This window comes from Sprattus sprattus (genome assembly GCF_963457725.1).
Source record: "Sprattus sprattus genome assembly, chromosome: 7".
NCBI lineage: Eukaryota > Metazoa > Chordata > Actinopteri > Clupeiformes > Clupeidae > Sprattus > Sprattus sprattus.
In genome coordinates, this window is record NC_137926.1 from 21,703,109 (window position 1) to 21,729,125 (window position 26,017).

Consider the following 26,017-nt stretch of genomic DNA (forward strand, 5'->3'; position numbering starts at 1 on the left):
AAATACAAAATGTATGCCTGTGATGTTAAATAACTCACAGGCAGTGGTGGCATGAGATGGGTGATTTCCCTGGGTGCCACTGATGGCTCTCTGTGAGCCTACTCTATTATTCACAGGGGTATTTACACCCAGAGCCCAACTCCAGAGCTACCTGCGGAATGAGTCATATCCACACCGCACAGCACAAAACTAGTCTCCCATGACTGAACGTAAAAATGCCACCTTTCTCACCATTAAATAAAAGGGAGCTGTTTGATGTTCATTGAAATCGAATTTGGTGACACTATGAAATGAATGCTCTTTTCTCTCTTTAACACTGTTAGTACTATAACACTGCAGGAGACAGTACTGACAGCCAGACAACAGTCCTTCTTTAAAGTGGGGAGGGGGGGTTGCATGATGGGTAATTCGACAGCACATCTGTTGACCCTTCTAAAGAGTACGGTTGGTGTAGGAGAAATCAGTACGAGCGGGAGAACTGTAGGGCAGCATCCTGCTCCCTTCAGAAGCCTCTGGTTCTTCTCTTGAGAGGGAGAGTGGCTGGAAGGCAGCCAGCCAGCCAGGCTCTTGGGCACAGCTATGACAGAGCGCCTTCCTGTGTACTGCAGCCTCAGCCCTAGCCTCAGACCCAGGGCCTCGCAATCTAACCAAAAGGCCGTGGGCAGCACACACTCTCCATTTCCTGTTTTCACTTCCTGTTTTTCAGGCCCCCGCATCCCGATGACCACTGAAGGGGGGAGAACTAGAAACAAGACGAGGAGGGGAAAAAGAAGAAAGAAAGAAAGAAACCAACAGGGGGAAAAAAGAGAGAAGAGAAGAAAGAAGCAGCCTATGGGGCAGGGGCATGCTTCCGCTGTGATTCCTCCCCTCTGTTATCTTCCTGCCTGAGACGAGGAGACTAAACAACAACAGAGCCCCAGCTCCCGTGGACTCCCAGGGGAACATGTGTAGTGGCCAGGTCACCACACAGGCCAACAGGAGCGCCCACTGCCTCACACTCCCTTACTTTCTATTCAATTATCAACCGGGCCTTTCCTTGTTTTGGCCTCGGCTGATAAGGAGTATAAAACACTTCCTGACTAACACAGCGTGGAATCACTATGCTACTTGTACAATGGACATGTTCACTTGCATCTCTTAGAACAAATAACAGAACAATAAAACTTTATGATAGAGGTGAGGGAGAAATGAGAGTATGTTTGTAGGAGAGAGAGTGATCAGGGTTTGAATGAAAGAGAGGAGAGAGAGAAAGAGAGATAGGTAAGAGGGACAGATAAATGTAAAGAAGACGAGAGGATATGATTAAGGCTGAAAGCAAGAGTGTGAGAGAGGTAAACCAAGGGGGATAGAGAAAGAGTGTGAGAGAAAAAGGAAAAGCAAAAGAGAGAGAGTCAGAGTCAGCTCCTCATCCTGACGCCCCTAAAGTTTGTGTGGCTGGCTGGAGGCTTGGGAGGCTCCTCTGGCAGGAGTCCTTTGTGGCGGCTGGCTTATCTCCCTCTCCAGCAGCCACAGCTACAGCCACAGCTACAGCAGCAGCTACAGCAGCAGCTATGGAGCTAATGTCTCCTGATGCCAATCTGCCACCCCACTGACTCTTCAGGAGCCCTTCGCCAATTCACTCCCCATTGTCTCCTTTTTCTCTCTCTTTTTCTCTCGTTCTTTCTTTCTTTCCTTCCTTTTTTTCCTCAAACCTGCACTCTTTCTTGCCTACTCTCATTCTCTTCACTTGCTCTTTTCTTGCCCTCTCTCACTCTCTTCACTCACGCTTTTCTTCACACTTTTTATTCCCTCACCTTAGTTTCCAAGGCAACTAATGAGATGTAATTAATATGATCTACTGAGGGGATGTGCGTGTACAAATGAGAGAAAACGCAGCTCTGGAAAGGAGATGTGTGGAAGAATGAGACAATAGACTGTTAAGTACATGCACACACCATTTCCATCATATTAATTTCCTATCTACAACATTACTAAAAAACAAGACAGCATTCTCATATTTTGAAGGCAGCTGCTGAAACACATTCAGTAGTTAATATGATTAGAATTTTAAACCGTGGCTCTGTCATGGGTAAAATGTAACTAAAATGTAAAATGTGTAACTGGGAAAAAAAAACTCTGCTTAGGGGTAAATTGAAACATAAAAATCCCCTTCCTCTTGCCATTGTGTAGGCAAAGACATGTAATCCCTCTGACTGTATAGATTTCTACCCATTGTTAAAGCTCTTCAAATGTAAAATCCTGAAATAATTTATTTTGACAATATACTGTAAAATATAGTGGAAAATGTACACTGACACTATCACCTTGTGTTAGTCCTATATTTGTGACATGGAAGTGAAAACAATGGAGGAAATATGTGAAAAAACACCAAATGTCCACTTTATGTCTACAAAAATAAATTCCATGCAGAGGCATTGTGTAATACTAAATATAGGGGGAGGAAAGTCCCTGAATTAAATTGGTACAGTTCCTCCTGTCAATATTGATAAAAAAATAAGTTGATACCCGCTTTCATCATATCCTCACAGACACGAGTGGGTGTGTGTAGATTTCCAATCTCTGGGGTTTCAGAAGATCTCATTCTGAACTTCACTTCTCTAACTAGGGGTGTGTAAAGCTTGTTTTCAATCATAAAACTTACGACTGACACACCATTTCAACAGAGGCACACACAGAACACATATTCAGCAAACCAAACATCTGTGGAGCAATCAATGATTTCCTGAATGAATGCCATTCAAGACATCAAGTGTCAAGTTTTGGCTTATGATCACTTGGCTTTTCCAAGATTCCAATTCCAATTCAAATACCAAAAAAGTTCAATCGTTATTCACACAGTTGTGCGCCTGTGTGTTTGCATAACCAGGAGCGTTAGGAAGTGGGGTTAGCCTCTGATGACACCATGTGATGCCACCCTGTGATGCTACCATGTGAATCTAGCCTGTGATACTATGCTGTGGCATTCTAGCCTATGATATGAGATTTTAGTACTATCATGTGATGCTAGCCTATGATGCTAGCCTGTGATGCTAGCCTGTGATATTAGATTGTAGCACTGCGATGTGATGCTAGGACATGGCGGGAGGGTTGCGCTGAGGAGGCAGGCAGTGAGTGGTTAATCTCAGGCAGAGGCAGCTGCTGCTGCCATGGCTGCTGCTTTACTTTAGCTCTCCTCTGACCCTAACTGTAATCCCACACTGGATCAATATGAGTTCAGAGCATCCTTGTTCCTGCTAGCACATAACTAAAACCAAGGGGAACAGGAGACCACAGAAAGTGGGGGAAGAGAGAGAGAGAGCAGGAGGAAAAGGGAGAGTGATGGAGGACGGAAGAGAGAGAGAGACAGAAAAGAACAAGAGAGCGGGAGAGACAGAAAGCTACTTATCACCTTGAGAATGACATCGGTGAAGACAAAGCCTCCCAGGACACACACACACACACACACACACACACACACACACACACACACACACACAGGACATGCCGGGTCTCAGTGCTCTTGTCTTGCATGTGTCAATGAGAACCATGTAGAGTCTGTTCTTAATGTGGGTCACCACTGCCATCACACAAAGAAATGTGACAAAGGTTTAACCAAGAGATCATTTGAATTATTCTGTGGATTAATCTGATATGGAAGATTAATTAATGACGACAACCAGTAATGTACAAACAAGTCAGGCCGCTCAGATAAATCCTGAGGCTGTAATTAGACAGATGGAAAAAAAAACGAGGGATAACCAAAAGTGTGACTGTTTTGCCGGTAATTGAAAAAATAAATAATTGATGCTCTTACGCATGAATCAAAAAAAAAAAAGAGAAGGGTGGACACTTATCAAAGGATGGCTCGTAGAGAATATAACTCAATTGCAAAGGATTTGGTGGTTAGTGATGCTGTGGCCTCACACAACACAGTGAGCAGCAGTCAGACATTACCCAGAGACAACGAGGCAGAGCCCTACACGACGTGCATCCACACTATCAATCACAGATTTTAGCAAGGTCGTGAGCACAGAGCACCAGCCAAGGTGACTTTCACTGTGGTGAATGCCTGGGGGTTGGGGGGGGGGGGGGTGTCTTTTCCCTCTCTCTCACTCTCTTTCTTTATTCACAAATATTTATTCCTTCTTAAATTAAATTAAGACATACCGCAAGGAAGGGTAAAGAAAACGTATACGCAGAGGATATAGAAGTACAGATAATCACTCACAATATTTCTAACCAAAGCCTTGCCTGCCAGGAGAAGTGAGCAATCACACTGAATTTGGCGTGCCCTTTGAATGCAGTTTCTGCTGGCAAGCAAGAGCCTATTGAAGTTTATTCAGCATCATATGGTAAATGTCACTCAGGAACACTGTTTGAGGAGATCTGATGTAAAGTCCCAGAGAACACCCCTACATGAGGGTGTCTGTGAAAGTGTGCCTGCGTGTTGGTGTAAGATAATAGAAAGAGAAAACACACACACACACACCCTCAGACACCCACACACACACCCACACACGCAGTCTTGCCAGAAGAAAGAAGAAGTGGCCCCACCCCCACCCCCTGGTCATGAGTGGTAGCTGCGCTGTAACATAATTACTGGTGGGACGCGCCTATTCCCAGTGATCCATTTGCGTCAGTCAGGTTTTCAAGCCAAGCCGATGAATGGATTCTCAGTTTCTCAAGGATAAAGCGATGACCCTCTCCAAACAGCTATATCCATTTCACTTCTCCTCCTCCTGGAATACGGGCCTGTGCTAATTGTGCTGCGACTTTGATTTTTTTTCTCTCTCTCTCTCTCTCTCTCTCTGCCCCTCTCCCTTCTCCCCTTGACTCTCAGTTCTATCGTTCTTAACTTTGTTTTGGTGAGTGTGTCAGTGAGTCTGTGTGTATGTGTGTGTGAGAGAGAGAGCAAGAGAGAAAAAGAGAGAGAGACAGAGAAAAATAAAGTATGTTGAGTGGGGATACGTGTATGTGTGATCACACACACATACACACATGCGTTCACATATTCACATTCATATGACAGTGAGACAGAGAGGATAACCTTTGTTTATGATCCATAAAATTCAATATTCACAATGTGCTGATGTCAAAAATACACAAGATGCACAATATTCGAGGCAAGATGTGCTATTGGCAGGCGAGATTTAAAGCCAGCAGACACACATGAATTGGTGCCAGGATTATATATTTAGTTCAGAGCTAGTTCTAATCAGCCAGAGTTACATAATAATTCCTGAAATCTGTGCTTTTATATGCATATACATATATCCAAGGATTTTTTTCTTTAAAAATCCATGGCTTTAAAATATCCTTTGCCAATTACACCACAGCATACTTTATGATTGTTCACTGTATTACTCTGCAAGCCTAAGCAGTACAGTTTCTTAATAATAAAAAAAATAGGGTTTTTTTCATACGTGTGAGAACTGGAACAACTCACAATTATGTTATATAAAGAAAACTGATATTCCTTACATGTCCGGTCATGGACATTAGATTAAGCCATTTTAGAGCAGCCATCTTTTTTCTTTTTTTTGCACAAATGACAATGGCAGTGATCAGCCACATTACATCCAAAGCAATGACTTATATCTCAATGAAGGGACCATCTAAAGCAGAGGCAAAGGAAGAGCAACTGTTTCATCACTGGCCTTCATTGTGACAATATGCCAGTTTAAAGACAGGACCTTCGCCCAAACTCAGACCAATTAGAGATTTTTGGCATTTTTATACAGCGAGCATGTCATGAGGTTTTGCTGCATTTTATAGCCATACAAGTTTTTCTACTCAACTACTTTTTCAGGGTATGCAATAATGAAAATCAAATGAACCTTATGAAGTAGATATAATGCATACACAGAATGAGGCGGTACAGAGGGTTCCATGCACAACAATACAACAAAGCCACTGTTACCATTTCATGCATTTATTAATAAGAGAATCGTCATAGCTCAAGGCAATTCATTCAAATGCTGAATTCCAAATTAAGATCTTAGGAGGGGAAGTTTTTCATCTTTTCACCACAAAATCAAACACCAACTCTCTCTCACACACATTGTTTGCATAAAACCTTTTTTTCTTTGGGGGGTTGGACTTGATGTGGTTGTCTGATGTGGAGGCATGCATCCCTGGCTGTCTCTGCATGGCTGTCCATCAACACTGAGTTTTCACCAGAGATAGCTAATCCCTCCAACATACCAACACACACACACACACACACACACACACACACACACACACACACACACACACACACACACACTCCATCCTCACATACACAAACACTCTCACACACAAACACTCTCACACACACAAACCATCCCCCCACACACACAGACAGACACACCCCTCCTAAAGCCATCCTGCGAGCAGCGTTAAGTGCCATGGCAGCCTTTTGATGTAGTGCAGATCTGCAAGTCAGAAACAGTAAACAGCGCAGATGAATGAAGATTCCCCTCCTCAGGGGCATCACTGTGTTAGGATATCAGGAGCGTGTATGCGCACTAGAACACCTCAGCACCGGTCCGCCTGCACGGCCCCATCCAAATCACAACCCCATCCAAACAACAGCATGACACGCATCAGATGCTGTCACACACACACACACACACACACACACACACACACACACACACACACACACACACACACACACACACCAAGAGTGATCCTGATGGAGGTGGCTTCTGCATCAACAGAACGGATTCTCATCCATTCGTTACAGTGCTGCTTGCTCTTTTCCCTACCATCTCGAATGAAGTGCCTCTGTCCAGGATGGTACCCTGTGACTCCCCAGCCAGCGCTCCCTACTGCTCTTTATGGACGTAAAAAAACTTCCAAACAGCTTAGAATAAATATTTAACATGTTCTTCCCTTATGACATTTTTATCCTCTTCACAGTCTCCCAGTTCAACAATGCTCCATTATATAAAAGGTTTATGCAATCCAAGCTGCGCGGACAGCTCTGACTCATAAACTGTGAAAGGTTGTCAACTGATGAGATTTGTGTGTGTGTGTGTGTGAGAGCACGCACACGCCTGTGTGTGTGTGTGTGTGTGTGTGTGTGTGTGTGTGTGTGATACAGAAATTGATGCACAATAATCTCTCAACAATTTAATATGAGCCAGTGAACTTGACATACTAAAAAAATACAGAAAATTAGCAAAAGCTATAAAAACATCCAAATATGGGCACATAGAGTAATATGACTGTTGGTATAAGGTATACACAACTTCTAGTGGGTGTTTCAGTTCTTTTTTTCTGCCATCCAGCCCTCAGTCTTCATGCCTCTGAAGCTTTTAAAGAACAAAAAAAGAACATGGCTCCACCAAACCCTGCAATTTCAAGGGGATGGCCAGAAAAACCCGAGTCAATTTGGCCATGTCCTCACACTCAGTCCAAGTCATTGTGGGGCTAAAGTCAGTTATGTTTTTTTTTTTCTCTACTCATTATTGTGTTTTTTCCATTTTTTTATTTTTTAAACCACTGATTCATTTTAGTTGTTGCACTCTCTAACTACTAGCCAGAGATGAATGTGGAGAACAGGATCTTAGGCAGGGACAAAACAAAAGCTACCGCATGCCAAGGCACCCCAGAGAATGAGGGAGGAGCAGGGTGCTCAGCTTTGTCTGCCATCACAAGCTGAGGCAGAGGAATAATTTTCATTCTAAAATATAGATGTATGCTTACATAAAAGGCAGCTTTTTCTTTTTTTCTCTCTCTCCGTGCAAGGCAGCCTTTGAATGGAGACTATTCCTTAGAAAATTCTTGAAGTCATGCAGCAAAAACAAGAACACTCAAAAATTGCTCAATGCCAACCGTGTTCATTTTCCACATGGTGAACACATCACTGAGTTTTCTGCTGTTTGGGTTAGTTGTCTTCTAGTTGTCGTATTTGTATGAAAGCAGACTGCGTGGCAATGGGAACATTGGAAAGGTGACTTCAGTCATTACCATACACTACATGGTGCATTCATATGGGTTTCACCCCGGCATTTACATGGACAGCTTCAAAGCATTTCCTCCTTTTCTGGGAGATGAAAACACCTTAGCTCATATGAGACAATATTTAATTATAGAAGAGCAGTGAGAGAGGACTAGGCTGAACAGGCATCTTTAAAAATATCTTTCCTATAAGCACCAACAAACACAGGCAACTTACATGCATGAGTGTAAGGCAGGCCAGAGAGGACCTCCTACGTGCAGGAGGGACACAGAGACAAATGACAATAAAGGATAGAGAGAACAAGAGCAGAGAGAGTGGGAAAGCAAGACTAGTAAGTAAGTACGAGTAAGACACGGCAAGACTGAAACAGAACAAGCAAAGCCGAGATCATGAGGGAGAGAAAGAGAGAGAGAGAGAGAGAGAGAGAGAGAGGGAAAGAGAAAGAGATGAAGAAACACGAGGGGGGGGGGGGGGGGGGGGTGGATGGCAGGCTCAGCTGTTGGCCTCTCCAGGAATCTTTTCAAACCAACTGTTCCCTGACTGCCCGGGGTGCTGACTGTGGCCTGGCCACTGGTGGAGCGGCCTCGTCTCCCCCTGTGTGTGATATGGAAGGGGACAGGGCTGGGAGCACAGGCAGATGACCCAGAGAGGGGAGGGGGCGGAGGTGGTGGGAGGGAGAGGCCCCACAGCGAGATAAGGGGGCCAGGCAAGTGTGTGACAGCGGCCAAGTACAGGCGGCGAACAGCTGAGATACCGATGGAGCGCAGTTTACTATTTCACCTGGATCAGCAGAGCACAGCAGGCAAGGCCAGAGCAGGACAGAGCAGGGCGCAGGCATGGGCTTGGGCGCATTTACGTGAACTCACAAGCCCTGGGAGGGAAAAAGGGCAATTCTTCACACACACACACACACACACACACTCAATCACTCTAAGAGATATATGCACACAAATACATGCACGCACACTCACACTCACACAGTCATGTACACACAAACACATACGCCCACACAGACATGGTGGAGAGGGATGCCAATATTTATCTAGCAACCTTTTAATGACCTACTTGTATGCTGCTCAACGTGAATCAATTACCAGTTCACTTCTAGGAAAGAGCACAAAAGACATAGAATGACTTTCTTATGCATAACAGCTATTACTACACCACATGTATGGAGATTTTAAAAAACACTGAAGACTATCTCCCACACACTCTAGCCAATTACACTTAAATTAAGATGTTTTGAGTTCGACATAAAGACCGCCTTTATGGACATAATAAACTGTCTCAATAACAACTCAGCTGGTTCTCCAAGTCTTTCGCTAAATGTAATTAACGTGAGGGCTTTTGTTAAAAACGAGTCAATAAGCCAGCACTCTCACCGGTCCCAGACACCCATTGTGATTTTGTAATTGTGCTGAGGTTTACTACGTGAGTGGCGTAATGTTTTCCTTAGTCAAACGCTGCCAGACCTATTAGCAACGTAGGGAGGATGATGTCATTGGCTCTACAACTGATACCTTCCAGCCTCTGCTTCCTCTTCTCCTTACAAGGCAGAGGTCAAGTGCTCCATATCGCCCTGTGTGCTTTTCAGGCTGACAGCCTCCTGGTCAGCTGGTTTGGTTTTATTTTCCTACAACGGAGTAAGGGCTAGTTGACAAGTAGATGCGTTGCATTGACTAGTTGCTGACTGGCAGGCTTTGACTTAAACTCAGGGGTTTAGAGTAAAGAGATTTAATTGAAGAGGGAAACAGGAGTTTGTAATTAAGTACTAATTGCAAAACTAGCTTTTGGTTGCTCAAGTGTGTTTCAAAATTCCAAAAGGCTAGGGTCGATATTTTGAATGAGCTCAAAGGACGCCATTTAAAAACAGCTACAAAGAGGCTTGTCTCCTGAGACAAAAATGTTTAAAAAGTAAAATGCTAAATAAATGGTCTCTCCAGTGAAGAGGACAGCAGAAAATGTCATGTCACTAACCACAAAGGTTGTGTACAACAGGAGCTACCTCTTTGCAAACTGAAGAGATTAAAGTAATCTAAAACTCCCTGCAGTTCAGTATGATGCAGGCTCTCTGCCAAGCCTTTATAAGAACCCTTCATAGGCAAATGCACCATGTGCTCTGGATTAATCAGGCATGTCCAAAAAACTATCTCTGACTACCGCTAGCTCTTCTCTGCAAACAAAGACAGATTTCCAGTGGTGCCTTGCCTGAAGCGACACCTAACGCAGCAAACAGAAGTGCTGGTCATTTTAAATTATATAAAGCAGCAGTAGCAGCTGATTTCCTCAAACAAGATGTTTTATTAACATACCTAAAACAAAACACATCAAATGAGCTATGTGGGCCATCCTGTTCAATTGTAGCCCTCACAGCTCAAGGTGGAGGTCTGAACTAGGTCTTTCCTCCGCTTTGGATGGGGTGGGGGTTGGTAAAGCAACCCAACGGCCGTTTAGGTCATTTCCCCTCCCCAGCAGTAAATACCAGGCGCTGGGCTGGAGGAAGAAGGATGAGAGGGACAGGTCACATCCTCTCAGCCCATGGCCAGGTTCACAGATGGGGAGAAAAACACGGATGCGAGACCCCTCTTCCTGCAGCCCCATAGGGCCCAAAGCAGCTGCAGGAGGCCCCAGACTTCCTACTGTACCACAAGCTAGGAACTGGGGATCAAGCCAATGCCTTTGTCTGAATCAAACTCACAGAATCTGTGAAAGGACTTCTGAGGGCTTAACTACTCTTTAACAAACCAAACATGCTACAAACAATATACTGTATGTATAAACCTACTTGGCAAGAAACGTGTAGCAGCAATGGCAAGTGTCGCACAAAATGATGCATTTACAGTTTGGAATTTCACACATACGTCTTTGGCCTGAAAGGCAGCTCTCTTCCTGTCAGTCTCAGCAGGGGGCCCTACAGCTTGTGACAGAGATTACATGTGAGAGCGCTCAAACCCCAACAAAGCATCCAGTTTAGCGACAGCATCATCCTCCACGTGGTGCGCAGAAGAGGAGCCACTTACGACATTCAAAAGGAACACACCCTGCACTGGTGGGCAGGTCGGCCTTTGTGACCTGAGTGCCAAACATGCCTTTCGGTCTGCTTTGACGCAAGCATGCGATTCAAGAATGCCTGGGAATGCACCAACTGCCAAACTCAAGCCCGTCTATCTGGTGTCAATATCTATTAAAAGCGCACATACACCGTCTTCATTGCCAACAAAAACATAGTTTTGGTGTTCTATTACGTCTGTGAGATTTGCATAACAAGTAAAGTGAAGCTGAGTATGAGTATGGCTAGCTGCTGTAGAAGTCTGCAATGCTGTAGTAAGAGAAAGACAGAATGAAAGTGAGGAAAAAGAGTAAGAGATAAACAGAAGACAAAAACGACATTCACACGTCATTCTCAAAGACTTTTGGTAGTGGGCTCACATATCCTGTGCATGCGGCGTTACATGCTCCTGTGGTTTTGCTAACATGCATATCAGTGCCCTGGGTGCAGCAGACAGCAGTCACAAACCCACAGTGGCCTTACAAAGGTGCAGGTGCAGCCGCTTCCATCGTGTCGCCCCCCACCAGACATGCTCAGAAGCCCCCATCCAAAACCACAGGGGTGCGCACTTGCCCCCTGAGCAGAGAAACTACCTTCTTCTCTGCTTCACATTGCACAGTGGGGCAAAGTGGCATGGATGATATAAAGAGGCTTATTGATTGTGCGTGAATTAGCAATATAACCGCCGCAAAACTATGCTACTGTAATATGGACTGTACATGCATTTTTATGTCAGTGGGTTATTGTGTTCTGAAATGATTGCGTTTTATAAAATGGCTGATCAATGTTACTTCTGTGGTGCTCAGCTCGATGATGAGCAGTGGTATTTGTAAAATATAGTCTTTGTACACTTTTGAGAAGAGAGTGATTATAAGTGTCAAACTGCCTCTTGACACTGCTGATAAGTGATACTGATTTGCAAATATAAAAATGTCTGTACAAAGACTGTACAAAGTGAGTGGATGCTGTTTAAGTAGGTTTAAAATGACCACCGTTACAAAGGAGCTTAGCACAGATATCAACACAGTGACTCAGCCCTTGGCTTACGATAATATGAAGACTTATTTTCTGTGTCTCCTGTGCCTCGGGAAGTGAAATATGGTCTAGTAAGAACGTTAAAGCAAAAACAAACATCCATCTCTTTATCAAAGAAGGGGAGTTACTGGCATCAAAAAAAATAATAGTTCAGAACTGCAGGTCTGTCAGCGGTGAGATCACTCAAACAGCCGTGATCTGGAGTAACAAACAAAGGAAAGAGAGACCACTAAAAACAGATAAGTTATGAGTGAAAAACTTTCAGGGCTGTTCACCAGTCCAAACACACTGGCCTTATTAGAAAGCTCTGTTTCAGATTTTTGCTCCCTTTATTTTTTTAAAGAGAATGAGCACACCTGGAAAGAGGTCATTTATGTTACACTCGATGAACTTGCCACAATTACACATCACTTCAAAGTTCCTTTCTTTGTTTTCCCTCTCTAACACTTAACCCTGCAAAATGCCACTGTTTGTTTTCGCAGCCTCTAGGTCATTTTAACTCCTCTTTGAACTGCCCTCTTAACCCTTCACTAGTGGTCAGTTAAAGCAGAGCAGAGAGGCCTGGAGGGGGGAGTTTAGAGCTGAAAAGAGGATTAGTGGAAGATTTGGGGCTAACACTCTGACGGCGTGAGCCGGGCTACTGATGCTCCTCCACAGCCATGTGCGCCCGAGCAGGGGGAGGCAGGCGAGGAGGGCACCGCCACCTCCAGCCCCCACCTCCACCCCGGGGGAAGGGCGAGGCTGAAAGGGACAAGCACAGGCCGTCCATCCCTAAGCCTCCTCTCCCCCTCCTACTCCATAGCCTAGTTTGTGCTTTGCCCCTGCTCAGCAGCAGCACATGTGCTGACTGGACTGGCACGATGCGGCTTAACGCCTGAGGTCACAGCCAAGGTCGGGCAAATTGAAAGGTCACGGCGCAGCCATTCTGCTGAGGTGAGTTACAGGGTACGGCTGGCGGGGTCATGGTGTTGTGCATGCAGTTTGCAGATCAAACACATGTTGGAATGAGACCTCTTGGTCTAGGCGGTATATATCAATATATTCGATTATATTTTATACAAGATATAAGAAATTACCATATTCGTAATATCAAGTATGCGTAACATAGGCTACACAGGTCACCATCCATGTACGTTTAAAACTGACCACATTTTTTAAGAACGATGAGGCCCTCTCTCAACCTCTGTGTGTATGGTGACCAGCCAATCAAATTGTTCTATTGCTACAAGGTTGACATAATATCTGTCAGATTGTAGCCTACACTATAGCAGATGGGATGTTATCTATTCATGCTGAATGTAGTTGCTCAGCCTAAATATCCAAATGCCCACCCCAGGTGACATCCTGATAATGCCACTGTTTATTAATAATTGATGTAACGTGATCATATAAGGTGACACCAGTGGCAGACCTTCAGGGCCAGGCTGCTAATCCAAAATGAAGGAAAACAATACAGTCATCAAATTATATTTTAAACTTTGCTCCCCCAAATGTCAAACATCTTCCTTTGTCACTGACTGAATTTACTTTCATACTTTACCCTACATCTTTACCATGTATGCTGTGTGTGGGCTTACAATGGTCTTTTTAAAAAAAAATCTAGAATTGTGTTTCATGTTGGAAACACCCAAACTTATGTTGGCAGTGTTGGATAGCCCTTAAGATATGCTCTGTGTTGAATCTGTTTTTATTTTTTAAATTGACTAAACAGAGCTTATAAAGAGATATATAACACAACATGCTGTGTTAACTTCAGTCAGTATTCAGTACAAATAAATACTTTGTCAAAGTTTGATTATATCGTATCATATCCTCAAAATTTCTCCTCAGTGTCTTGAGAATTTAAGCCGTATCGCCCAGCTATAGTTCAACCTGAAAAATCTAAATGTATCATACCAATCATGACAAGGGTTTGGTTTAAAGAACTTTAATGTTTTTTTTTCTTTAAATAAGAAAGAAGTCCAATGAAATGGCAAACATGATTCAATAAACTAAAAGAGCTAAAATATCGCTGAGCCTCATTTATTGCTTGCTGTTGCTGTTGTTCAAAGACTTGGAATATTTTGTGACACAGGAAGCAGATACTGCACTTTTCGCAGGAGATACTTTTCGATTGCTCAATTCAGAAACCAAACTGAAAAGGACTGATGGCCATTGACCATAAAAAGACTTTTCCCAGAAAAAAGAACCATATATTAAGCAGAACTGCATGCCACATTTTATTTATTGTTTTCTTATGGATGAAAGTGTTTTAAGCATGATTTAATAAATATTCGCTTCAAAATGTTATCTCCATGAAAGAAAGCAGTATTTATAAAGTGCATGTGGCGCACAGCATCGTTGCCAAGACTGGACGCTAATCCCCAGGCCAATGGCTTGGAAGTCACCATCGCTACAATTTAAAGGCCTGCCTAATAAAGTTATAACTGTGGAGCCTTCAAACTTGATAGATGGTTTTATTTGGCAAGTGCCAGTGGGACCCTATTTACAGGCAGACTCGAGCTCAGTTTCATGCGGCTGCATAGGAAGGCAGGCAAGGCAAAAGGCAAGAAAGAAAAACTGAAAAAAAGAGCAAGGAGCTAATATCTGGATGGTTTCTCTCAGAATGAAGACTTTCCCCCTGCTGATTTGATATCCTTTCAGAATCAAACAGTGGGGTGAGAGCAGTGCGGTGGCCAGGCGAGAGGCAGCCAGAGGTTTCTGGTTTTGGAACTCCCCGCGGGGGCTGATTGCTGGGTGACCCCTCCGGGACTCTGTGCATTCCTCTGGCTTGGAGAGCCCTCTAGCAACCGCCGATAACGCAGGAGACAAGGGATAGTGGTCCCCAATCGAAGCTAAGTGCACTGTGTGTGAACACGCATCCAGCAGCCATGCATATGAATCCTATTGTTCTTTTATGTGCTAAAGACAAAAGCGTCTACCTTTCTTATTCAATAAAAGATGCTGTGAGATGGTTCCCAGATGGGCTCCTAAAAGCATGGTGCTGCCCACACAGGCGAACCATGGCTAAAGCATTATCTGCAGGGCTCAAGATTCTGCATCCAGTCTCCAGGTCTCACGGGGGAACGTTGGAATCTCCAGTTCTATGACGGTGCTCCAATGAACAATGAATCATGTTGCCCACAGCATGCCCAAAGACAAAAAAAGAAAAAAGAAAAGGAAGAAAAGAAAAAAAAACCTGCCCAGAACAAAAAGGAAAAACGCAGTGATGTTGTAACGGACTGGGTGCAGACGTATGGCACATTCCTCCAGGCTGATCAGAAGAAATATTTGGAGCATAATTGCCAAAGTGCCTTCACGCCTCATTCTGAGAAGAGGGATGGACTCGCTACATGAGGGCGCGCTGGTAAATCATGGCCGTGAAATACACACACAATGACCGACTTTTCTGGACATGGTTTTGTTTTCAATGCAGGGAAAATACAGTGGTTGTCAAGCAGAGAGCAGCACTATAAAGTTGCTTAGACTAGTTGCTCTCTTGTTTTTTTTTGTCTCCGAAAGTGTCACCCTTCCCACCAATGGATTGCACAAGGGTATAAGGGTATAACATTAATCTATCAATTCTAAAACAAGACAATATGAAGCTGGCTCACTGACATACCCTTTTAATTATTGTTCAAAAGCAAATACGTCCTCCTTGAAAACTGAAAATAGTTTTTAATACCAGCCACACTTTTTCGCATCTAAGAATCAAATTACCAGTAGACACATGAAAACATTCCATCTCTCCTGTTTACATTTAACTCCAACTTCATGTTTATAATCAGCACAAAGTGTGAGTCAACTTCAGCTGAACGCTTCTTCAACTGTGCATGCAGGGAGCTGCCCTTACTGTGCTCCTTTCCAAGCAGCCGGTAACATTGTTGAAACTTGCATGGGTTACACTCCCACAACCACGCACACACCCCATGCGCCCTACTAAGTCTTGCTACATCACCAGACATGTATCTTAGTGGGTTACATGGATACGTATTTCCTTTCCCCAGTGGGAGGATGGGAATTATGAGGTCAAGAAGAGAGGGTGAGAGGAATGAGTTTAAGAGACGACATGCAGCATTTCGTGTTTGGTTTCTTTTCTTCGAATGAGGAAATGTTTAAAAGCACAGTGGCATGCTCATTCAATTGACAATGGTCATGAATTAGAACACAGTTTCATACGAGGATAAATAAATAGGGGGAAAAACAGGACTCACCCCACTATCAAAGCAGCGATATCCTCTTTGTTGGACCAAGAATATCCAGGTCCAGCCTTCTGCTTCCTTTCTTCGTCTTTCTCTCTTTCTCACTGTCTCTCTCTCTCCTGTGCGATCTTCCTTTCCTTCAATGCTCCCCTCTTGTTAGAGCTTCCTGCTGATTTCTCCTCCTTGGGAAAAAGCTGTCCTGGGAGGGGGAGAGAAGAAAGTGTCTGGCTCAGTGATTCACAGGCATGGTGTAAACGCCAACCTTCTCCTCTCTGACAGGCGGCGTTAATTGCAGATCAGACTCGCCCACACACCCTACACTTCTCCACTCTGTCTCCTGCAAGGGAGCTGAGACCAGCCTGTGATACTGAAGTGCTGTGAACAGCTCGGTGGGAGACTCACTAACCACCCCGCCCCCAATCCCTATCATCAACCAATACACAAATACATACATACATACATACATACATACATTACATACATACATACATACATACATACATTACATACACACACACACACACACACACACACACACACACACAAACACACAAACACACACACACACACACACACACACACATATACGTACATACATACATGCACGTATACATGCACATTCACATGCGCATACACGCACTCACACATAAACACACTCTCACAGAAACACACAAACGTACATACCACATAAACACATACAGTGCACATCACTGCACATAAAACCCTCATCTCTGCCAATTTCTCCTCCCACCTGCACCCTGATCACCAATTTCAGAGTGTTCAGACTGAAGTTCCATATGCACAGCCAAACCATTAAAAACAGGCATGAGACACACAGACAGGCCAGGTTCACTCCTGCCCAGGGTGAACATGATCCTCTTAACGACTTCAATTAATATGGAAAATGACAGACCCCTTTCAGTGCGCACAATACGAATAGCGATATAGCTGATCTGCGATATAGCTGATCTGTTTTTGAAAAATCCCTTCTGATTTAATAGTTGTATTACATATTTTTACACCACTCTTCACGAAGGCCTCACAGCACAGCACCAGGAGAGACCACTACTGTGTGCCACTCAACTGCGCGCCTGACACATAGCATCACACGACCCTCTCTCTGTAACACCAGCAGGCCCTGTGTTAGCGAAGCCTGAGCGCCCCATAAGATAATGACTGGGGAGTCGATGGGACTGCTCTGCAGCAGTAGCAGTCCCATCGGCCTACAGGGCCTGTAACGTGAATGCAATCAACACGAAAGGGGTGGGGGGAGGATCCACTCAAGGACGGGAGGGGTGGGGAGGGAGGGGGTCGCAGGAATAGACACTTAATAAAACCTCCACAATGTGAGATGTTTTTCCTTGGCATTGATGAAAGAAAGACAGAAAAAGGGGGAGAAAGAGAGAAAGAACTACTTCATAATAACAGATAACAGGAGGAGGAAACTTCAATACTTATATCAGTGTTTATCTCTGTTTATCATCTGTATGGATTTATAAACAGCACCTGCAGGTTTGGTTAGGAAGGCTCTGACCCAGAGGTCTCCACTAATTATCACTAAGAGCCCATCAGTCCAACCCAACAGTCATCCTTAGCTGTCTAAATTCTTTATCTGACTTCAAAAAAGAAACAAATAATAGCAAATAACAGATATTCTCTCTGAATATCACTACAGGCCTTTAAGACTTAAATTGCCAATCTGTCTGTTTAAGCGCTTAAACTGGGATTTAGACATAGAACATACAAGTGGTAGCTGTGGTGCGTGGCAGAAGATGAACTGTAATATTACTCGAATACACTAACCTCTCTTCATCGTCAGTTGGGCAATATGGAGGAACGGAGTAATTTATAAAATCTGGTTATAAATCACTGAATATCAATATGATTAAAAGTACAAAGTTAATCAAAACCCAGTTCTCCTGCTTGCTGATTTAATCACAAGATGTATTTACTATTTAATATTACTGTAATGACAACTATGACAATATGGTGCATTTCTAACCATGATTGAGTATTTATATTTACTTTGGAAAAGAGAAGCATGCAAAATGGTGGATAGACTACACACAAATTAGTGCAACACATTTGGTTGTTGTGAAAAATTATTAAAGACAAACTTCTTGCAAGTAAAAATCTATTTAAAATGGAATTATAACTTGGTGCTGCCTTAAAACTTTTCACTTTACATTTTTTTTTACAGGGAAATTATAAAAGTGATGTTTGTCAGTATGAACAAATGGTTCCACTTGTTTATTTGAACAGCTGTTTCAGGCAAACACTTATAATGAGACATGCTCAAACTGTATCTGCTGTGATTTTATTAGCCTTAATTCAAGAAATAACACCCCTCTTAATTATCAGTGGATCTTCAGGGACCAGAAATTGGTGGAAAATCCAGTGTCATCAGTGCCCCTGCCTACTGGCTCTGAAGCCTTCTTTAAAGGCAAACAATCAGTACGACAGGCGAACACTGGTCCTGAGGTCATGTTAATGACTGCGTTGCATGACCTGATTGCCTCTCTCCTGGGCCCTACATTTATGGATGAAGTCAGACGGCGAGCACAAGCAAATGCTGAGAACTCATTAATTCTGGAACTGTGGACAATTGCTTAAATGCAGCATAAAATGCGCAACTATTTCATTAGCATGGAAAAATATTTATCTCTGAATGCTAACAAATTATGGGAGATAAAAACGCATTATTCAGCAGGTAAGGCAGCTCAATAAATGAGGTCACGGGGTGAAGGACACAGCATCAAACCTTTTCGGTTTGGACACAGTCATCATGAGTCTTTTTGCTCCTACACTGATTAGAAAATTGCAGCATGTGCTGAAGAAGCACAAGCCCTACGTCTGTATACAGAGACTCCTTGACACCTGAACAATACTGAACAAAAACATTCCTTGTGTCTGTATTCTGGCACTCTAGCTTTACTTAGTTTATTTGTAAAGATCATGTGTATATGATAACCATACATACAACTCTACCTAAATGCCAATACAAAACGATACAGCATTGTCTCGTCCAGCGATGCATCCAAAACAGCCACATCAAAAATAAACACTAGGAAGGCCTTCAGACAGAGAGTGTGCGTCGCTGAAGTTTTGCACCTCCCTGTAACTTAACTATGCCTTTAATCATACACAGGCCTAACACTTGCACTTGCAATACGCTACAGTGCTTATTTTCTGGGTCAAAAGAAACAAGGGACTATTGCAAACACACGGTCATCTGAAGACCCCCTGATAGAAACGAGCTTTGAATCTTATCATTTAATGAGTTTGACAAACAGTAATAGGACAGCCCGCTAAGTAAAACATGATCCAGATCTCGCACTAGTGCCAAATAAAGCGCTCTGGCGGAGTTAATGGGTAAATCATAGGACTGAATCAAAACAGCATTTCTGTTGTTCCTGACACATGGAATTACGACTTTTCTATAAAATGCTGTGTTTTACCATATCCTTCTGGATATATACATCTGTTGGCTCTCCTCAATTATTACTTCAGACTGATGTGACACTAGCGGAGTAGTGACAGTCTTTCTGGCTGTTGAGAAGAGTGACCAAGCAACACGATCTATATCTCACTAAGTAAGAGCACCAAACGAGCCAGGCACAACGAACACATGAACAGCCCTTAAAAGCATGGCGGACCTGGCACTTTTGTGAAAGCAGGCTATTCGACATTTAGATCCAAAGACTTGGCTGTTGATTTTCAATGATGATACGCCATAGATGTAGATAGACATCTGCAATAGAACTTTAGCGACTATCATTTCCATATCCCGCGAGTAGCCTACACTACAAGTGAATGGTCAATCGTAATCGACAAGTCAACGATAGCTTTTTATAATATCATTCAAATTAGACAATAATTAAAACGTTCACATTTAGGCTACTTTCTAAACATCGCACGCTTGTTACAAAACAGCGCGTTTTTCGCAAATTGAAGATAATCTGACATCGTATAGGTCTGCATATCAACATCCTATAACAAACCTTTTTGGTATTTGATATTTCCAAACAACGCATGGCGTGACTGTGATATGACTGACTGACTTTTGAAAGTGACAGCGGTAGGCTACGTGCTAGAGTGAGGTGCCAAAATATTAGTTCAATAACGTTTGAGAGATTTAAACGCTAATACTTTCAAAATACCTGTAATTTCGAGATCTCACAATATTTAAGCCATTTCAACGAATAAACATTAACATGCGTCCACTGTAAACTCGGCGTAGTAAAGGTCTTTAACCCTGTCAATATTTTCCAAGTGCTTCTTCGGGCATATGAGCTACACGTAGTTTACAAATTTAAAGGGAAAATACCCAGAGTAACACTACGCGTCTATATAGGTAGCCTACTGTTCGCTGTAATAAAACAGTGAAGTTCCAATAAAAACGACATTGAATTTGTATTTCCTTTAATGTACAGGCGAACATGAGCGCCACTCGGCAGTTAAGCAGAAGCAAAGAAGAACATGTTGAGATGATTGAAAATGTTCTGTCAGGTTGGGGAAAAGTTAACGACTAATTGTATGAAATACATATTCACCCACTGACTGTAGACAAATATCTGACAACTTCACTGCTAACATAACATTTAGTTGCCTGAAGCCTAGATTTGCCTGTCCCACTCTACGTCTCCCTCTTGCGCTTTCCCTCTTCCACTAAGTCGAGGTCCTCCGTGTAATATTGTTGCTATTTTTTGCTACTCACCTTTTTCTCCACAGTCCCTCGCTGTATATAGATACTCTGTATCAGTGACTCCAGCGACTACGATGTGACATAAATGTATTTTCAGTCACATTGACACACGGGCTTCTATTTTAGGGAGCTGACAAACTCAGAAGAAGCAGTCTCTTGTCAGTGAGAGGCTCCTCCCCAAATCTGACGAACGCCAGACGAAATGAACCTCCTCCTACTCGTGTCTCATCACCATTACAAAGAAATATCTAAACTTACTGCCAGGTCCCTGTTTGCCTTTTTTTTATGAAGTTTTAAGCCTGAGCGTAAGCTAGCCTACATTTTTGTTCTCTCGAGTGGAAAGGCAAAAAGCAATTTAAAAGTGAGGAGTGGGGATGTTGAAGGAAATGTACAATGTGATGAGGACAGGAAACTGTTCCATAGCGTTTACATGACATCACCTGAGCTCAACAGAGATGGTGAAATCTGTCATCTGTGTAGTCTGTGTAAACAAGTAAGGAAGTATTTGTGTCAGGAAGCCTAGAACTCAGACACAACATTGTGACGTGACTGTTTGTTTGACAAAGTCGTAGAGAGCAAGTTCAGAGGTTTAATACATCCCATACAAATGATATTACACTTCAATGTGTCTTATTTTTTATATGAATATTCTTTTTAATATTAAACACGGTTGCTAACTGCGCTCCCTTAGATACGATTGACGTCATGCCCGTAAGACAAACAGCAACAATAGGACCGGGCATTTCGAAGTGACATACTTCTAAACCAATTGAATCTCAAAGCGGTTCTTCGGTAACCAATTGGCGAAATGAGTTGGTCTACGCGTAAGTCGCATGTGGCGGTGTCACGTGTAGTTGCAGGATCTAAGGAAGAGGTGGGGTACAGTACTGGGATTGTTGTTGCCGGGATTTAAAGACACAGGTACCGAGAACAGGGCAATCTTTTGACCATGGAGTTAGGCCTCTATTGACAGCCGATCTTAATGCAAAGGATACATTTCTGCGCTGGATGTCTTTTGTGATATCAGGCTATAATTGTAAATATTGCACTGAACCGTACGCTTTGTGTTTCGCTTGTAAGTAATTTTGAATAGTTTCTATATTAAAATGATCCTCATTTGTCTGTTTAAAACTACATTTAAATGTCTGTGTCACATATAGAAGGCACTGTACACATCTGCTAATACAAATGTGCTTGATTTATAACATGAGTGTATGATATTTAGTGCACCAATTACAGTTTTGTGTAATTACATAGGGAGTAGATAAAGTCCTACAAGCAACTGTTTCTGTGACACATTCTGTTTGTGTACCAATTTGGATATGCCCTAGTCAGCTGTTAAGTGTTTTTTTTTATTTAATGACAAAAACTTTGTCAGGGTCTTTTTGTGTGTGTGTGTGTGTGTGTGTCTATGGCAGCAATGGTAAGCATAATTTAAACCCTGCCATTTTGAGCAAATTGTGTTGACCTCTTTAGGAAAAGCCTTGCTACTTGTTAACCCAGGCTAGACAATGGTGAGAGCCTAATATTTCAACAGAATGACCTGACTAGAATGTTAAGGCAACATCTCCAGACAGCTGTGTCATGCTGAGGGGAACAAAATATGGCACCCCACCTGTGCCAGTGTGAGCTCCCGTCAAAACCACTGTGGCTTCAGGTCAAGCTGACCGTAGTTATATAAGAAATACAAATGAATGCTTCCCCAACCGAGCATTTTCACTGAGAGGTGAGAAATAAGTCCTGGAATTGTTTTTATTTTTAGTCATTTGTTACTGTACTGTCAATTAGAGAAACGCAACTAACATTCACAGGTGCCTTGTAGAAGAACCTGAATTTATGACAGCAAAAACCCTGAATATCTACGAAATATAGAAGAACAAATTTTCAATTTCTTGTTCGAACTTTGGTTTTGTATGTCAAAACTGAAGGTTATAAATGAATTAATATAATAGAACACACTACGATGTCTGATATGAAAGGGAGGGTAAACATTGTTATTTTACATCCGACACTAGGTCTCTATTGCTCGTAGCTTAATTGTTCTCTCCTTTTACGTTGCTTTGGATAAAAGTGTCTGCTAAATGACTAAATGTGTGTATAAATGTACAGTAAATCTCACATTTCGCATCACACATTTTAGTAGACTTGTAGACTCTTGTGAAAAAACAGATACCAAATAAATTACACTTATTCACTGCAGGCCCCTCGCTCCGATATTCACTCTTCTCCTCCCCAGACACACGATCAGGACACAGTTTACACAAGTCATTGTTGTAAGAAGAGGAAAAGACATCTACGTCTGAGCAATCACACGAACCCTATCAACAGACTATCAGCATTTCTCCCACTAATCCTCTGAATGTGGCCACAGATAGTGTCCAAATCCCTCATTATATGCCCTCTAAGTCTTGGCATTCGTATAATTTTTGTGGGTTTATTTCTCTCTCGCCATATTTCTATGTGAATCCTCGAAAAGCCTGAGTCGTATATAAAAATAGTGCTGCCAGAGCGAGACCCACAGACTCGCTCGTCAAACATGTGCTAACATCAGACCCCCTGCAAACCACACCAAATTCTCAGCCACCTGTGGAAAGGAGATTAGACAAAAAACTGGGTGCCCCTCTTTAACTCTCAACTTCAAATATAAAATAGACTGCTGTGTGTGAGCAATCTTTCGTTCCACAGTAAATCCAAAAGTACATTTTGTTTCATTTATCTCTGCTCATCTCAACGTTTTCTCATTCTCAAATTACAGTAAATCACAACCTAAAATAAAAACACACCATCAGTCACTCAAAGCAGTGCATTACAGCATGCTGTGTAATGAATAAACATGTACAAAGCACAATTAACCTGTTTTGTCAATAAAACAACTAATGAGGTATGGTCCTTTAAGTCTAAAATATTAGTTTCTCATTTGCTAATCGTTCAGAAAACCTGAATTCTAATCAATTCCTGCACCAACCAATACATTTCTAACCTGAGTTCAAACTTCTTTTGAGAGCCCCGCCCCTTGTGTAACACAGTGCCATGTATCTCACCTGTTCCTCTCATGCCACAAAAGCCTTCACAGAACCTGCTGTTAAGGCTGACTCCTCAGGTGTGGAGGTTACCTCTCTTTTCTTTCTACACAAAGGCTCTTTCTCTTTTTCTTCCCTTTCTCTCTTACTCTGCCTTTTTCTCTTTCTATATATCTCTTTACCTCTCCCACTAACTCACTCTCTCTTTCTTTATCGCTTCCTCACTTGCCTCCCTCTCACTCCTCTGCTTTTTCAAAGCCAGACCAGCTGGCTTTGGACTGCTTCCTTCTTGCCCCTGCGAGGCCTGACTTCACACCCGCTGCCTCCTCTCGTTCCTGGGTCTTTCTGCCCGGAGCGGCTGGGCGACAGCAGTTTGAAGGCTGGGTTCCCAGATGGACGTGGACATGCCGGGCATGCGTTGTGTGACAGGGCTTGGCTCAGGGGATGGCTGGACCAGCCGCAGCTGTCACTCAAGCATGCCGAGGGTATTGGGTGCATTTTCATTATATGTTATAATTATTAATATAAGTGCGAAAATGTGCCAAACCAAAAGCAGAAGTCAGATGACTTGTCGTCCCGAAGAGAAATTGGACGCACTGAAAATGCTGAGAACATAATCGCATGAGCTTTGAATTGGTCACGCAGGCATTGGCAGAGAATTGACTCAGACTTTGGTATGAAACTGGTGCAAATTTATTCCAGTGATTTGACCTACTGTGTAAGTCATATCATTTCAACATTTCAATTCAAATATATTAAACACCTCAATATGTTTCTGCATATACAAGTTTGGCATTAAACTAGATACGCGTCGTACTGACAAATGACCTGTACATGTACAGAAAATAGTTTGTATGATAAACAACGGTCCGACAAGAAGTGCAGTGACACAATGTTGACAGACTTCAAATTTACTGATTGTATTATTATTTGTTCATATAATAAGTGTAGATATACAGAGAATTGCAGAAGGTTTCACAAAATATCTTCTGCTACGAGACATTTCCAGCGTATGGCCAGACCACAAATAGCACCAAGACAACCCTTCCCCACCTTCCAATTAAAACCAGACTTGTGCTGTGCTGTGCCGTGCTTACATGGAACTTTATGAGGAACCCCCAAAAGTCCGGTCTGACACAGGATATGATATTCAAAATCATATGGAATACTGATATATTTCAAATACGGACGACACAAATAGGTACAGTCCAACAAGCCTCTCACACAATTTCCATAGATCTCGATCTTGCCAAAAAGTTCCAAAATAACACCTCATTATTTCTGTCTCATTAGAGGAGACATGTCTAAAAATCCCCAGTATGTCTCTCTTAATCCACCACTGTTACGTTAGACCAACACTTTGCACTGTTGGAGGACACATATAGTGTCTGGATAATCCAGACTGAAGTTTGTGTCACCTAGTAATCAGTGTTGTGTCTTCTGTGTCAGTTGTCCCCTGCTGCTCAATATACAGTTGTGACACCAATCCTAAATTTCAGCATTATGGCACGTAGTGGATACAGGCACTTCGGGATTCAAACTGGGGCTTTTTCTTTTAAATACACGTGTTGCTTTCTACACTTTTTTTTTTGCTAATTTCCATATCTGCCCTGCCTGAATTAATGAGAAGCATGAAAACGAGAGATGAAAGGGATGTATTCAACAGGATTTTAGCATCTCTGAATGCCGTTTCAGTTCACACATTTGGGCCAGGCACAGCTGAAACTGTATCTGTCCTCAGAGAGGGAATCGGCCAGAGAAACCCCGGGCAAACAGACTGTATATGCAGTATACTGAGGGTGCGAGATCATGGGCCTCGATACCCTAAATATTAATGAAGAATAAATGCATACTGTACTGTGACTCTGAGTTGAAGAGGCCCCAGAAAACATCTTAGCCTGGTGCAGACCTCTTATTAATTTCTATTTGACTCATTAGGGTATTTAACAGGCCGTGCCTTGAGATAATTGATCACCAGAACGTCTCCATTATTCACAGACAGCGAGCACTATTGATCTGGGCTGAAAAAGAATCACCTGTCGAGTACTGGGTGCCTCCACAGCCCTCACAAATTAACCGTAAGGGTTTTTCTTCTTT

At 42.7% G+C, this 26,017-nt stretch overlaps 1 protein-coding gene across 5 annotated transcripts in view; it reads right to left on the reverse strand.

Annotated features, from left to right (window-relative positions):
* The window catches only part of mef2aa (myocyte enhancer factor 2aa), a 90,140-nt gene extending 65,888 nt beyond the window's left edge, over positions 1-24,252 (reverse strand). For 4 of the 5 annotated variants that reach the window (XM_080842153.1, XM_080842150.1, XM_080842154.1 and 1 more), the window contains exons 1-2: positions 23,942-24,252; positions 16,208-16,394 (exon numbers count right to left, since the gene is read on the reverse strand). The gene's annotated coding sequence lies outside the window, so the exon portion shown is untranslated. Of the gene's footprint in view, positions 1-16,207; positions 16,395-20,912; positions 21,059-23,941 lie in introns of those variants that run through there. The other variant, XM_080842151.1, reaches the window with a different exon arrangement.
* Positions 24,253-26,017: the final 1,765 nt, after the last annotated feature.